This window comes from Egretta garzetta, unplaced genomic scaffold (genome assembly GCF_000687185.1).
Source record: "Egretta garzetta isolate BGI_Z169 unplaced genomic scaffold, ASM68718v1 scaffold287, whole genome shotgun sequence".
In the NCBI taxonomy this organism is placed as follows: domain Eukaryota; kingdom Metazoa; phylum Chordata; class Aves; order Pelecaniformes; family Ardeidae; genus Egretta; species Egretta garzetta.
Window position 1 is genome coordinate 10,543,088 of NW_009260435.1, and position 16,050 is coordinate 10,559,137.

Below are 16,050 nucleotides of genomic sequence, written 5' to 3' on the forward strand. Positions count from 1 at the left end.
TACAACTACCTGAAAGGAGGCTGTAGTGAGGTGGGGGTCAGCCTCTTCTCCCTGGTAACAGATGCTAGGATGAGGGGGAATGGTTTGAAGCTGCGCCAGGGCAGGTTTAGGCTAGACATTAGGAAAAACTTCTTCACTGAAAGGGTTGTCAGGCTCTGGAATGGGCTGCCCAGGGAGGGGGTCGAGTCCTCCTCCCTGGAGGTATTTAAAAGAAGGATAGATGAGGTGCTTAGGGACATGGTTTAGTGGTGGGATGTCAGGGTTAGGTTAAAGGTTGGACTCGATGATCTTAAAGGTCTTTTCCAACCAAAGTGATTCTATGATTCTATGATTCTATGAATCCAAAGATCATAGGCTACAAATCACTATAGTACTGAATTCAAAACTGAAGACGTGTTTGGAAATGTTGGGGGGTTTTGCTGTTTCAGTGCTAGGTAAAAGTCTATACAAGCAATCATTCAGGAAAAAGATGCAAAAATCAAAGACAACAAGAAAGGCTAACTCTCTATTTGCTTGTAGTTTTTAGCAATGATGCTTTTGAAATGCTTTATAACAAAGGGAGTTCCAGTCACAGCATGCACTATGGGAAGACATGAACACAGAGTGGTGCCAAAAAGTCATTTTTTTAATAAAGAAAAATCAACTTGGGACAAGGTATGCAATAGGTACTCTAAAGATCCACTTTTAATGGTGAGGAACTGAAATTCACAGCCTGGAGTGTCAGACCAGCCTCTAAGTTCTATAGACTAAGTAACTAAGCGCGCATGGAAGACAAGAAAATGCTCAGATAAAAATAAAATTAAAACATGAAGCAATTTGCTTTTTCACATGTGAAAACCTGCATTCTCACAGGTCTGATTTGAGCATTTTTAAACTCATCCCTAAATCATTGCATAGCCAGAATAGCACATGCCCGTTGGAAGTATTCAGAACTGTTCAGCTGTACCCTGTTCGTCCAGTAGAGCTGATCAGAGCAACACCACCATTCCCTGAGTACATGGCCTTTGCACAGTTACCATCACAGGTTTGTAGGACTGGCTCCTCAGTGATGACTATTTCTAACAGTTGAAAGATAGATTCATCTGTTTCTTAATCAGAAGGCCATTACATATACCACAACTAGATGCATATGGCCACTGATGCTCATCCCACCTTGAGATATATCACCAGAGGAAGTCTCTAGGCATATTACAGAGCCCAGGTCTCCTTACTATCTCTTTGCACTACCTTTCCAGGCAATACCTGCTGCTTCCAACCATTTTTATGCTGCTAGGGAAAGGACTGCATAACCACTAGCAGCAGTAAATGGCACTGCATTGAGAATCTCCATCTTCCCTTTAACTAAAAGCACTCAAGTTGATCTCTGCTTTACATGTATAAAATAGGTTTAAAAATAAATGGTACTGCTAGTACATACAAGATATGCAATTGGAAGCAGGAGAATGAGACCAGCATTGTCCGAATAATTGCCTGATGTCCACAGCAAGAAAGGGTCTGCAGCATGGGGGGATACAACCACAGCTCTGATCTTTCAAGACTTTACAACTTGACTTCAAGGTTCAAAGTCTGAAGTGCTTTTCCCTTAACACAGCACAAAAGACTTCTCCAGATACAGCCAAGCCTTTAGCTAAAAGCTCTGCCTTGTGAAGAGCTCGCTATTTAATCTCAGCACTGAGCAATGTAAATCAGCATCCAGACTCTATCCCACTCCTCTGATGCCATTGACTCTGTCTCCCAGAAGACACTCTCCTGAGGTTCAGGGCTCCTTCTGAACTTGCCTTACAAGGGCCAAATGAATCAACTGCCCAGAAGAAATTCCTGAGGACAGTCTAAAGAGCTGAAGACTTAGTTTGGCTCAGGGAGGAGCAGGAACACATTCTTTCTCCAGAAATCACTTTCTCTTGAATGAGAGTTATAGAGAAAAACCTGTATGGGTGCAGATGAAAAACATGACTAACAAAACATTCTCTCCAAGGAGAGGACATTTTCCTGTCCTGCACTTCATACCCGAGACACAGTGGGGTTTGATGTTAACAAGGCAGAACTAACCTATTCACAGGTATTGTTGCTGGGCTGACACAGGGAAGATCAAACTTATTTTTCAAAATTAATGGTCTGGTTGTAGTAAAGAACATCAAGCTTCTGTTGTTTTGATCTCATTCCATTTACATATGCAAACTAGGAGAAGAAGCATGATTTGAATTTGAACCCAGTTCAGATTGACTTGAAAGATTTGTTATATATCACACCACAGACTAATCAGAGTTCATGCTCTTGTTAGGAGAAAAAAATATAAAAATAGGTAGAAACTGATACCATCCATGGTGCTAGACTGCCCCGAGACTCCCGGAATTCAGCGTAAACAGGAATGACCACCCAGCTACACAGAGCACCTAAGCTGCTCTGTGTAGTGGCACAGCTGGAGCAATAGCAGCCTCATCCCCAAACCAGATGTAACCACCCAAACCAAAGTCACATGCAGGGAAGGCTGAGAGAGACAGAGGTCACTACAAGGAAATGCTGCTACTCAGCCAAGATCTGGGTTTATGAGAAGGACTAGAGAGCCTGAGAGAAATGAAACTTTACTGACTGTCAGTGAGGCTAAGGTAGATTTTTGTGCACAGATGATATGCTGGCAATAGACATGATGGGCAGAAACCCTTGCAAGCAAGAACATTCGCTACAAGAATTCCTGATTAGTAAATGTAGTTAGAAAAGTGACTGAATTACCAGTATGGCACAATGTTTTCCACTGCAGAGAAATATGTTTTAGTGTAATCACTTTTGCAAAAATAAATTCAATCCTAGTCTAATCCTCATAGGCTTCACCTTTGAAATGTCAGCTCTGAATACACATTCTACTTGATTTACTCATTTGCCAGATTTAACACTCAACAACAGAAGCCTGCCTGTTTACAGAGCCAGGTCAGGAGTTGGTGATGAAGAAACAGAACTACAGGATGTTACAAAATGGACCTGGGGATACAGTCCAAGTGAGGGTGAGTAATGGTACCTACTTCCTCAGATGTGCGTCAAAACCAACCATCATTAAGAGGTTTGGACTGTTAATCTTAAGATTTGCGATGCTGTTAGATTTTAAGTCATTCAAGGACAGAAAGAGTTATGATTCATAAAGAGGCTTTTAAGAAGATGAGCACTGCACCGGAACAGCTCAGGTAGTGCTCTCACTGTAGCTTAGATAATCACGCGGGTCAATTAAAAGCTACAAAACTAGCTCTAAAGACTGCATGTGCATGTGTAACAGCTATTTATGTTTTACAGAGCCTAGCAACCTGAGCTGAATGGGAGGCCCCAGTGTGCCGTGCAGAGCCCAAATACCTAGCAAAAGCATAGTTACCATTGCAAAGAGATTAGAAACAAAACCAGCAGTATTATTTCTATTTTAGAGTTCAAAATTACAAATGAGTGTCTGGCTCCATTGCACCTAAAGTAAAGAAGCCCAGCTGCTTTACTTCATGTATTCTGCTCTGTCCAGTGACCTCAAGCCCATGCACCCCTTAACAGCACCTGTGGCCAGCCCGCACCAGCCCAGGCACGGCCAACTGCCCAGGGACCTCGCTTGGCCCCACAGCGGAGCAAGGACTCCTCACCTCCTGGTCCTCAGCCACTGCTCTCCACAGAAACCCTTGTTTGCTTGCAGGTGCTTTCCCCACAGGAACCCCGTGCAGGTGACCAGCACCATCACAGTTACTGAACTACAACTCATAAGCAGCTGCAGGCCAACTGGGGAGAAAGATCTGCCTGAAAGAACCTGGTTCCCTGTTTCCACTTTCAGATTTAATGTAAATACCAAACCAAAACATCAAGTCCTTTTAATTGAGAAAAAGAGGAAAAGTAGTTTACAAATTTATAAACAAAAGCTGAAAACTGCTGTTTTTTCAGGACACTGAGGCACTGGAGAACATCATGTGGATTCATGGTGTGGATTATACAAATAATTCAAAAATAGGTAACAAAGTAAAATTTCTTTAATTTGATCATTATTTTTTGGACAGAAATATTGAAACTATTTCCAAAAGGTCCACTACTGAAAGTGCTTTCTGACTCCTACTTTGAAGCAAGTCTAACAGCTGCAAACACCATGGATTCAAAAGGTCACTGCATAATCCAATCTTGGTGATTAACATTTCCCTTTGTAGTTATGACTATACTGAAATAATGATCCCAATTCACAGGACGATTAAACATGTCTATTAATTTTGCTTCAGTAAAACAGGCTGAAGAATCTTTGTGTAACCAAGCTAACTGAAGCACAGTTCACAACACCTTTTCCTTCAAGTTAATTTTGCCAGTTAAAACAAAAAACCTAGCTCTTGCTCAAACCCAGCTTTTTCCTATTCAAAGTTGTGAAACAAGAATCCAATTTTAGTATCTAATTCAGAGCCAGCATCTCGGAATGACTGCTGAACATTATCCTTCTGCCTGCTAATTATAAAGCACTCGTTATTGCCCTAGGAGGCATATAATTGTTTACTATGAGAGTTCCCATGCTGTTTGAGCCATTTGTACAAATATTCACTGTGATGAGTAAGTGCACTTGATAGGAGGTGAAAAACCCCACAACTTCACAAAAATTATGCCCTCGGAGCCACTTGATATCCAGTCATACCTTTCTGTGAGAAACATAACTTTAGCAGACTTCTCTTGATTTTTCTTAGATTTCATGTATTTCTCAGCACTAACCTGGACTGATTACATGAACAGCCATCCCCCTCAACCAAAACAGCATTTAATATGTAATACTCTCTTTAAAAAAGTTTTCTTGCATATTTTGTACTCAATTTACATTTCATACTAATCAGTCAGATGAGTGAGCAGAAATATACTGACAGTATGAAATGCTACTTTTAATGAAGGAAAACTAAACTCTTACCCTGACAGACAATTAAAACAGTAATTAATGAAAGCAGATGGCAACTAGGTCACAACACTTAAGAGATTAATATATTCAGTACTTCTTGTTTCTCGACTTATGCATCAAATACTGGCAGTCAGCTTGCTGAGTTTAATTTATATGACTAAATACATGGAAGTGGGGTAAGGAGAAAAAAGTCGAGTCAGCTCTTTTTGCAGTCACGTTATCATAGAATCATAGAATGTTTTGGGTTGGAAGGGACCCCTAGAGGTCATCTAGTCCAACCCAGCACCTTATGCTGCAGAAGAGGACAGAGACAACAAAAGGGTCTGAATACCCATCCCTCAGGATCTATGCAAAATGAGGACCAAATCATGACAACAACCATTTTTAATTTTCTTTTTCCTTACATGAAGTTGTTGGAGAGGCACAGATGCAGCTTTACAGAGACTCTGGCTCCAGAGGGCTGCTCCAACTCTACTCCTGCCATGTGCTTGGAGCCTTTAAACTTTTGTTCCCAGCTATGGAGCTGCAGAGTTAAGCTTCATGTTTTGTACGTGCAAGGTCAAGACGCAGCTCCTGACCACTTTGCTCTTCTGAAGGATTCCTTTACCCCTTGCTCCACCTCCTTCACTTTCTCTCTCCTTTTTTATGTGGCGTGGTCTTCTAGAAGCAAGATACCAAACAATACATATAGTGAACAAAGGAAGCACAGAGGTGTTGTTATGTTCACGATCAAGCTGCATTTTTTGATGGAGAAAAGCATCCTGGCAGCTGTAACTGGTGCAACAAAAAGTAAGCCTCCAGGATTTTATATAATTTTACAAGAAAGTCGACCTTCATACTAAATGCTAATTCCTTCCATTATTACTTCCTAATGAAACAAACCTGCCAGGGATGCTCACCAGGAAAAGCAGAAGACTGATTCTGAGAAACTGAAGATACTTTTTCAAGCTCTTCATGTGACATGGAGTTAGGAAATTATTCAGACCAGCTTGAAAGAATTGCTTAACAGGAAAGAAGATGTAAGGCAAGCTCCAGCAAACTTGTATGACTAAGAACAGCACAGGTGTTTGCGTAAAATGTTTGGACTCTTTCAGGTAATGCCTCCCATTGGCTCACTTGCCATCTTGAAAATATTTGTTCAGCTGCTGCAAATGACAGGACACTCATGGGAGGAGGTAGGTCTCACACGCTGCTCTGTTCAGGTGAATTAGCTGATGGCAGCAGTTTGTTCTGCAATTCTTCCACTTCATCAGGTTGGATGGCCAGCAGTGGAGTTCATCTCAGGGAAATGAGAATCCTTGGTGACAATGAATAAAGTGACAGATTGGAACAGTCTATTTTAGAAGAGAGCTGCCATGTCTAGTTAGCATCATACACAGATTCGCTGCACAGTAACAAATGGATGCTGGACCGAGCTTAGAAACTAAAGCCAAAAGTATAGTGAGGATTTCAGCCAGGAAAGGGAAGGAAAAATGCTTTTCTGCATTGAATTGCAGGGAGTAAGTGTTCCTATTTTACTGATGTTCTCCATTTTGCCCCCTTAATTTCTTTTCAAGTTATCTTTTTTAAGAACGCAAGATGCATAGATGATGCTATGCATGATCAAATTTGAAATTCAAGGGAAGCAAAGACTATTTGATGTAAGCAGCAAGCAAATCAATGGGTCCCTATTCCAGTTCAGGTTTCAACATCTCACATAATATTCTGCCACCATATTACAGCTAAATTCCGTGGAAAAGAGTAGTCTATATAGAAAGCTTTCATACAAAAATCCCCAGTTCACCCCACCCACCAAGCAAAACATTTTACTGGCTTTGATCTCATTTCTTTTACAGAAGAACAACATTATTTAAATATGAATCCTAACAATGAAACTACTATTTATCTATTTCCTTCCAACTCATCATATTAATCTATGCTCTATGCCACCGTATATTTTACTGCTTATGTTGGCGCCCATTGTTTCAGTATAAAAACCCCAATTTGATATACATATATCAATTGGGGCATAAATCCAGCATTGTTATACTGTAAGGTCATCATGGCATTATATAGGTGTCCTGCCCACCAAAACACATTTGTGAGCAGATATAACTGAAAGCTGTAGGGTGACAGCATGCTATTACAGCTTCTGATAGAAACAAGAAGGGATTCTTTTCATTTTCACATAGTGACAGCAAATTATTTTCTTTACATTTTTTTGTTTTGTACATTGGCTTTCCATTTTGATACATTTAATTCATTCACATTTATTGTAAATTGTTAATGTATCAAAATTAAATGCATAAAATTAAAGTTAATGGATTAAATGTATCAAGATGTATCCACATTTATTACAAACAAATGTGAAATCTAACGTAACTAATACAGTCTAGCTGAAAGAGAATCTGCCTCCTCTCATTGCAGCTCTGGCCAGCTAAGTACTTTCAGTTGCAAGTCCAGTGAAAATTAACTGCCTCCAGGAACCACCGTTGTCCAAACCTCCATATATATACAGCCTAGTCACTGGCATTTAGCATCTGACCTATCACTGCTTTAATATTAGAGATAACCACGGCTTCAAGCACCCCATCGTACTAACTCTGGCTCTAGAGTTAGCTATCTGTAACATCTGCTTGCAAGTCTGGCATTCATGTTTGCAAATTCAGAGCATAAACTGGTATATACCTCGCTTACTACCGTAATATTCTGAGCATTTCCTTTCTGTGTTCTTGCCTGTGGTAATAACGCCCCAGACAGTCTTCCCATACTTTAATGCTTTGATGGGACTTCAGATAGTGCTGGGTAAGAGCACATAAAGTGCCAATATGATCATCTGAGAAAAATCACATTTTATGGCCAGTACCAGAGTCTTAATTAAGGACCTCTCAGCAACTAGAAATAGAGATGTAAATCATTTCTGAGAGAGCTCTTCAGTACAGGAAGTCTTCAGCAGAGCCAAACCATCAAGAAGATTATTTTACTGGCAATATTTGACACAGATATTTCACACAGAGGCTCTCCAAGGCCTTCATATACTCATACATGCCATGTATTCACACACTCACAGGCACAACCACTGCAAAGACTAATCACCCAAAGGACAGCGAGCAAGAATTACCTGGACATTGCAGCAAGTACTTTACAGGATGAGGGCTGAGCAGTGAGGGGGGAAAACTAGCGGGGGGAAAAAAAAAACAACCACAACACACAAAAAACCAGCTTGGCAGATTCAGAAAGAATAGGGAAGTAGGGAAGACTTGGCCTCTTAAGTAACCAGTCCTGAAGGACTCTCTAGAAGGGACCCTGCAGCTGAAATTCTTTGAGGAGGAAGAAGCTCTTCCAATTACAATGACCTTACATACTCATTTATATCTGACTCCACAAACCATACTGATGCTTGAATAAACAAGTCTATCCCCAATTAGATGTGTTAATGCAGAAAGAAAGTATGGTATTTGCACATTGTGCAGGACGATAGAAGTTCACAGTACATCAGAAAAGCACTACCCTCTGCCTTTAGGAAAAGATGAGAACATGAGAATATTCCCAATAGGACACTCCTGGTACTTGCCAGAAAAATTAATAAACATGCAGGTAGGTGTATATATCCCTTTGGACAATTGGTCTACAATGAAGCATGGAAACATGGAGTATTCTTCAAATACCCTGGGAATGCTAAAAACAAAGTCCGCCCAAAAGATGTAATCCCTTCACATAAAAGCCCTCTCATTTTTGTTTTTGCTTTTTAACTTGCAGACAAAACAAGTCACATACTGACACACTTTTCAGTGGCCCAGAAAAACAAGCATCCCTGAGTTAAAGCAGTACACTAAGCCATGACTTACTGAGGAGCCAGCATCCTTACGCTTCTAGCAAAACTGCTGTAACGACTAACCTCTATCAGAGAGGCATAGCAAATAACTATAGCACAAAGCAGTAACGCCTCCAGTTGCTTTCCCACAAGACACCTTTACCCCTTTATTAACTCTTTATCTTGTATTCTGACTTAATAAACTGTCAGGGTGCTCTGGAGCTCATTCAGAGGCTACCTTCATACAGGACCTTTCTGACATGATGTTTCCTCCATAAGTGTCACGTTGTCGAGACTGACTGGAGCCTGCTCAGAGTTTAACAGAAAGGATGTTACAAAACACTGTGGGGAGACCCAGAGAGCATGGTGGAAGTACTGCTTAGAGAAGCTCAGAGATCTTTACCCCATCACAGAAAAAAAACCACTCTTCTACAAAGTTACAGTTTCTACATTAAAACCACGAACTATAGTCCAGAAACAGTGCAACAGACAGAGTTACTAGAAGCATTCATATAAGTCAAATTTAGAGGGCTTGTGGTCAGAGTAGCATCTCGAATAATTGCATTTCCTTCAGAATTAGTTCTCCATTTTCTTGTAAAAGCTGAGGACACTGTTGCTGCCAGGGAGTTCAAGCTGCTGTGCTGTAACATCGCATGGGAACTCCGTATCTGCTACTGCATGGAGCAGGTTAACCATCTGGCTTCGGCTCAGCCCCAGCTCCCCCAGCCTCGCTGCGCTGGGGCGACCACCTGGGCACTGGGAGCATTTACCTCCCCAAAGGGGCACACGGCCAGGGCCAGGCAGGAGTAACAGCTCAGACACCTTCAGTTGGGATCAATCAGCTGGTCGCCACTCGAGGGCAGCATTTCAGTAAAAAAAACATTGGAACAAAAATGAAGGACACCAAACTGCCAGACTGTTGTAGCTCACCATGAAGATTTTGTTTGCAGGTTGATCTCAGAGCTTTCTGTGTCTATATAAACAGGGCGGCAATATAAGCAGAGTACTGAAGCGTAGGCAGTGAAGGAATAAGAGGTCAATACCAGGTACATAAGAGCAGGGACTGTATGGGCACTTTAGTTTGCATGTGTCTTAGCTACCAGAAGGCAAGGCAGATGCACCCACAACCTAGTCTTCACAGAAAATTGTTGTACAATTGTGACTTTAAAAGCTAAGGAACAGCAACCAGAAACTGTCAGGATACAAAACAATGACCCACTTGGTCCATCATCACCACCTCACTTCCAAGAATGCCACTGTAGTACTTCCAAGGCCAACCCCTCAGTGCCCAAAGCGAGAAGCCTGTAATAAAAAGCAGGAACGCTACTGGTTTAGTGCCCTATTTCCACCAGCTAAAAATAGTCCCAGGCCAAAAACATACTCCAGTTTTGGACGCTGAATGACAACATGAGCTACAAAGCCAATTAGGCCAAATTAAAATATTCCCACAGGAAGAAAATACACGCTAGTAAACATCCTGGAAGGCAAAGAGAGCTCTTGGAATAGAAAATTGCTACACAGCTTCAATGCACCCTTGTCACTGTTTTGCCTTCTTATTCAAAGAGTAGCTTTCCTTCCTACCAGTGATGTGCTGGAGCATCGCAAGGGCCACCTCCAGGCCCAGGGAAGCTGTAATCTGAGGCATCCTCTGCACTCAGTGAAGACAGGCAATTTCAGAAGTGACTCACAGAAAAAAACCTAATTTGAGTTGCTCTTTGCAAGGCAAGCATTAAACTTTGTTTTTCCTTGAAGGAAAATACTCATAAACAGAGCCCCCTCCTCCTTATTTTCAACTGCTGCTCTTTCTAAGCCCTTTTTCTTCCAACACATTATACCCTGTAAGCACACAGTGCAAGAGCAAGCATCTGTATGCTTTTCCTAGCTCTTCTTTCAAGTGGGCTTGGACTGTTGGGGTATCTGCAGGCAGTGGAAGATTTACATCTTGAATTTCAAAGTTACACTCTTAATCACCTAAATGACTCCACAGATTGAAGCAAACTGGAATCTAGAGGACAGACTGAGTCTACTGGCAGTTCAGATTCCACCTCAGACTACTTCAACTCCATAGCTGAAGCCAGATCCAACGTGAAAGAGAAAGGGCAACAAAAAGATGGAAGCGTAGGATGAGGATGGACACTTAAGAGAAATAGAGTCAATGCACTGGCATAAGGAAGAATAAATATAGTTTATTAGGTAGCACATGGAGATGAAAAGCTTGATATTCTGATCTGGATGTTTGCATGTCTACTGACTTCATTCATGTTCTTGGAGAATTTCTGGACAGCTTCTTTGGATTCCCTGACGAAGCAGTTTGAGGTACATTTTGATAAAGGCCAGACCTCTTAAATCACTAGTTGATTGCTGTTGTACTGAACCCTAAGACTGAGGGAAGGGTTAAAAGGGCTGTTTGATTTTTTTTATTTTTTTAAGTCTTCCTGAGCTAAAGCAAATCTAAAAGCATGTATAAAATAAACAAGTTATTCTTGACCTGTTAGAACAGGTTATACAACACTGTTGGTAAAAATAAGCCTCAAAAAAGGAATTGTAATAAGATATGTAAGTAAAGCAGTCTTTTCCTCTGTGGTTCTTCACTTAATTAAGGAAGTTCCTTTTGGCTCTAGACAGAGCTGTGACTGGAACTGCTTTGGCAAAGCAAGGTGAATAATGACTCTTTAAAGAAAAAACACCCATTGACAAATGAATATTGAGGTGGTGGTTTTTCTTTGTTTGGTTTTTTTTTTTAATATCTGTACAAATAAACCATTTCCAGTGGTGAATCACCTGTTTACAGGTTTGCCAGTAAAATATTTGCCAACTGAAAATGCTGAAAAAGCCACTCACAAAGAAGTAATGGGGCAAAGACAAGACACTTCCTTATCACCACCCCTCTGGCTATTTTGCACAGCTCTCCCACGACAGAGGTGGCGTTCTTATGCTCGTTATTGGGTTTACACATCAGTGGAGGTGCCATTTACCATCATTTTGCATCCAGATTTATTGTATTCATTGCTTTTTAATTAAGAGAGGCTAAAGCAGGGGTTAATTGCACTGATTTGAATTCAGCAGGGAAAGGAAGACATTATTGTTAATTTGGCACCAGAAGGCTCAGCAGCAACAGCAGAGGGGGTAATGGTGAGGGTTCTGCATACAGAGGCCTTAGCTGGGGTGGATGTGAACAGAGGAAGCTTATGGGGAGCTGCAGGTGGCAAGGGCAGGTGAGGCAGTGAGAACAGAAACATACAGAAGTTAAATTACAAACATGTTTAAACTCAGAAGCATTCTGCAATGACTAATATTCTAATGCAATACGCAAGAACTGATTTTGACTGATAATTAAGAACTGATCGTTTCACTCTGGAAATTGAAATCAAATATGGTGTCATGAGGTCCAATGATAAACAGTCAGCTGTCCAGGAGTCACTCAGAAAGTTGTCTGTTCTTCACACATTTCTACCTCCATGTTTTAAACACTATTTTTGGCATCCCTCTCTGCATTCATCCCCTTCCAAAATGAGCATGATGTGCTGCCGTTGTATTGAAGCAGGGTTTACACGGCCAACAACAGATAAGCAACACAAGGCAACAGCACTTGTAAATCTATAAGCCATCCTGGGAGGTAAAAGGTATGTCACCAGCATCTCCTGTCACTAATACACCGAGTAAACAGTGAAGAAGGGACTGTGCTATTGACACATTATGAAGTTTGTCAACACTTATCCATCTGCTACACATAGTTCGAGGCTGCATATATCATCAGCAAGGTATGAATTTAAGGCCTGACATTTTAGTTGTAAATTGAATACATATAACCCAGAAGTCGTTGAAGGACAGCAGATACTATCCCAAGGGCAACTTCCTAACAATTGTTTCTTAGTGTAGAGCAGCATTTTATGTAGTTTATGATGTTAATGGATATATATGCTGCTGCTCGAAATGCTTCCTCCTTCTGTACTGTTGACTTCGCTGCCTGGTAACTTATTAACCAGACAGAGCTGTAAACAGTTTGGTATCAAGGATTTTATGATTTATAGAAAAAGTTAACAAACAATAAAAAGGCTAAAAAAAAAAAAAAAGACCTAAGCAAAAAGAGAGCCTGAAGGCCAGAGGCTGTCCCTGAACAGCCACTGGACAGCTTGTCCCACACTCCACCAAAGTAGCATCATCAGCAACCCCCTGCCTGCCCCATCCCCAGTGCTGTGCTGGGCACTGCCTGCTGGCCCCATGACCCACCAGCTAATACAGCCATGGATGGTCCCCTCTCAGATGCAGATATGCAAAACATGGTGATTCCATCTTGCATGTTCAGCCCACCTATTTTCAGTGGAAACAACTACGAATTGCCCAAGAACTGCCTTTGCAGTTCAGTGTGCAAAGGTAGAAAACAAGTATCAGTCAAAACACGTGGTTAGGAAGAAGAGGCTGACTGGCATCATCGTCCTCCAGCAGCTCACACCAAAAGCCACACGACTGGAGGAAACAGAACACGTGTCTGATAGCACAAGCCAGCCCTTGCCACAGGACCCGAACCACTTGCATCCTTTCCTGTGCAAGATTGCTCCTACCAGCTTGGGACTTGCAATGTTCCCATTATTAAGCATCAGGTGATGTGTAAGTAAAGCTAGAGGCAATGAAGAATGGGTAATCATGCACTACAATGCAGCTGACAAAAATATTCAGCCTCCACAAATGGTAGGGAAGGAGAATAAATAAAACTTCACTGGCACTTAATACAAAGCTAAAAAAGCTCTGAGAATGCAAACCCCACAGCACATGATACTGCAACACTGTCTTGTAACCTTATTATAGAAACCCATAGTAACCCCTGCTAAGAGTGTTAAATATTAATAATGGCTCACAGCTGCTGCTGCCACATAATGGGCTTATTTTGATGAGGAATATGTGCACAGCTTAAGTAATGTGCATCAGTTCAGACAAACCTACTTTCCTTTTGAAATTCATGCAGGACCCTCTCTCCTTGCTGCAATTAATTGCAGAACCCAGGGCTATTATTCTTAAAAGGCAGGATTTGTCTCTGATCTTTGTCCTACATTATTTTTTATCAGAAGTTGCAACACGAGCAGAGGTGGATAGCGTAGCTCAATACACTACTCATTACCGGGGTCAGCCTTCTTTCTGTTCTCTCCTAATGATTGTGAATGTGCCCACACATATAGCCCACAAGGATAGTTTTTTTATTGTTCCCGAAACTAAAACATCCCTGTCCTGCATCAGTACAACTATTATAAATGGTAATGTCCCTGGCTTGCATCATAGACATCAAAGTCAGGAAATGCTCGCTGTTTCATTTAATCTTTTACTAAGCAAATTTGGGGTTTTTTGTTACCAGCAAAGTAGCTGATGAGTATCTGATCATTAACAGAATGATTGCCTGGCTAGAAGGCACTCTCTTCTCTACTTTGCCATTAAATCATATGGGCCGCCTTAACTAGACTCAGTTGGTATTGATCTGTATTTTATAAGATTGCTGACTTTAGTCTGTTGACCTATATAATATTTAAAACAAATCAAGACCACTGTGCGCTTGCTGATCTAGATATGGACCATTTTCAATGATAAAATGGCAGCTAAGTACCCAATACTAACTGGAAGTCAGTGGACGGCACAGACTTAAATACTGTTGGTTATTTAGAAGATTAATAATGAAGCTCTACTGAAAACTCTTATCCTCAGAACAAATTCAGAAAGACAGAAGAGGCAGTGAGAGTTCCTAAACTGAATGATTCATTAGAAATACCTTGTACTACTGCTGCATGAGTAAACATTGTAATATTAGCTGCCATACACTTTTTCTGTCCTTACCCAACTCCTGAACAAGGGGTTTATATAAGAATGTAAGGCTAGTAATACCTAGGTCTGAACATGTCTCTGAGAAAAAAATTGCAGAGAGGGATTTACCCTTCTTCAGGCTCAGCTCTAAGGAACCCTCAGGTCAGGCAGACACTCCACAGTGCTTAGCTGAGGTCTTTAAAATTAAAGCTTTAATTTTTAAATGTTTCTAGATGCTATAGTTGCAGCAATAACCTCAAAAATGTGAAATGACTAATAGGTGTAACAACGTCTGCAGCCAGCCTTGGAGCAATGACTCAGAGGAGTGAACTTCTCTGTCCCGTGTAAGGCTGCTGAGAGTGTCAAGTCCAATCCCCAGTTACGTGACTGCAATGCTAGCATTACCTAAAGAATTACTGATTTTAATGCAAGAAACAGGTTTGGGCAAGTATAGCTTCTTGGAACTGGAAGTTACTGTGGGAAAAGAAATCATAGCAGCAGTAACAGGGAAACAGGAAGGACAGAGGAGAACAGGGAGGAAGGAAGTGGAGTCAGCAGTGCCAAGAGGCTCCTTTGTTGAACAGGGAACATCCCAACCAGGCAGTAAACCAATAAATTAAAACTAACGGCCATATAGCCCCTGCCCATCAGGAAATACCCACATATGTCAATAAGCTGTTGATTCAGAGATCAGGAGGGAGAATATGGCTATGGGGAAGTGAGAATCCCAAAGCAGGGACTCCTTCTAACGTGGCAAGTTTGACGTCCCTACATTGAACGCTTGCACCTTGTGGGGCAGGCAACCAGTGCAAACCATTCCCTCCTGCAGCCTGCCAGAGGAGCTTGCCAGCTCGTCTGGAGTCAGACACGGGGCAACCCAGCAAGCAGGCAGAACAGGCGCAACGCCAATTCGCATTACAGTGCCAACTCACACCTCAGTATGGCATCACAAAGCAAGCGAGCTCCAACTTCCACCAAGGTCAGACGGGGGCCTGACAACTAACCTCTTGGAGCCTCCCATCTTAAACTTAAACCCAAGAAACCCTAGGTGAGCTAGTACTTCCCACAGCTTTCACAAGATCCCAGACCACTCCATGAAGATATTTCAGTAGCATGGACGCCACATTCTCACTGCTAACACAATTTTCTTCCTTAAAAATGAAGTCCCATTAGCAAGACCCTTCTGTTTTTTTGTGTAACTCATTTTGAATGCATATTAAAAATACAGGTAAAAATGGGTTACCTAACTTAAGCTCTGGCTCAAATTTTTAGCTCATTTTTTGGTTTAGAGGGAGTTCAATTTATGTAGAGAAAAGGCAGATACCCCATGCAATGCTACAGGCTTGGGGAAGAGTGGCTGGAAAGCTGCCTGGCAGAAAAAGCCCTGGGGGTACTGGTTGACAGCCAGCTGAATATGAGCCAGCAGTGTGCCCAGGTGGCCAAGAAGGCCAATGGCATCCTGGCCTGTAGCAGGAATAGTGTGGCCAGCAGGAGTAGGGAAGTGATCGTCCCCCTGTACTTGGTGCTGGTGAGGCCACACCTCGAATACTGTGTTCAGTTTTGGGCCCCTCACTACAAGGAAGATGTT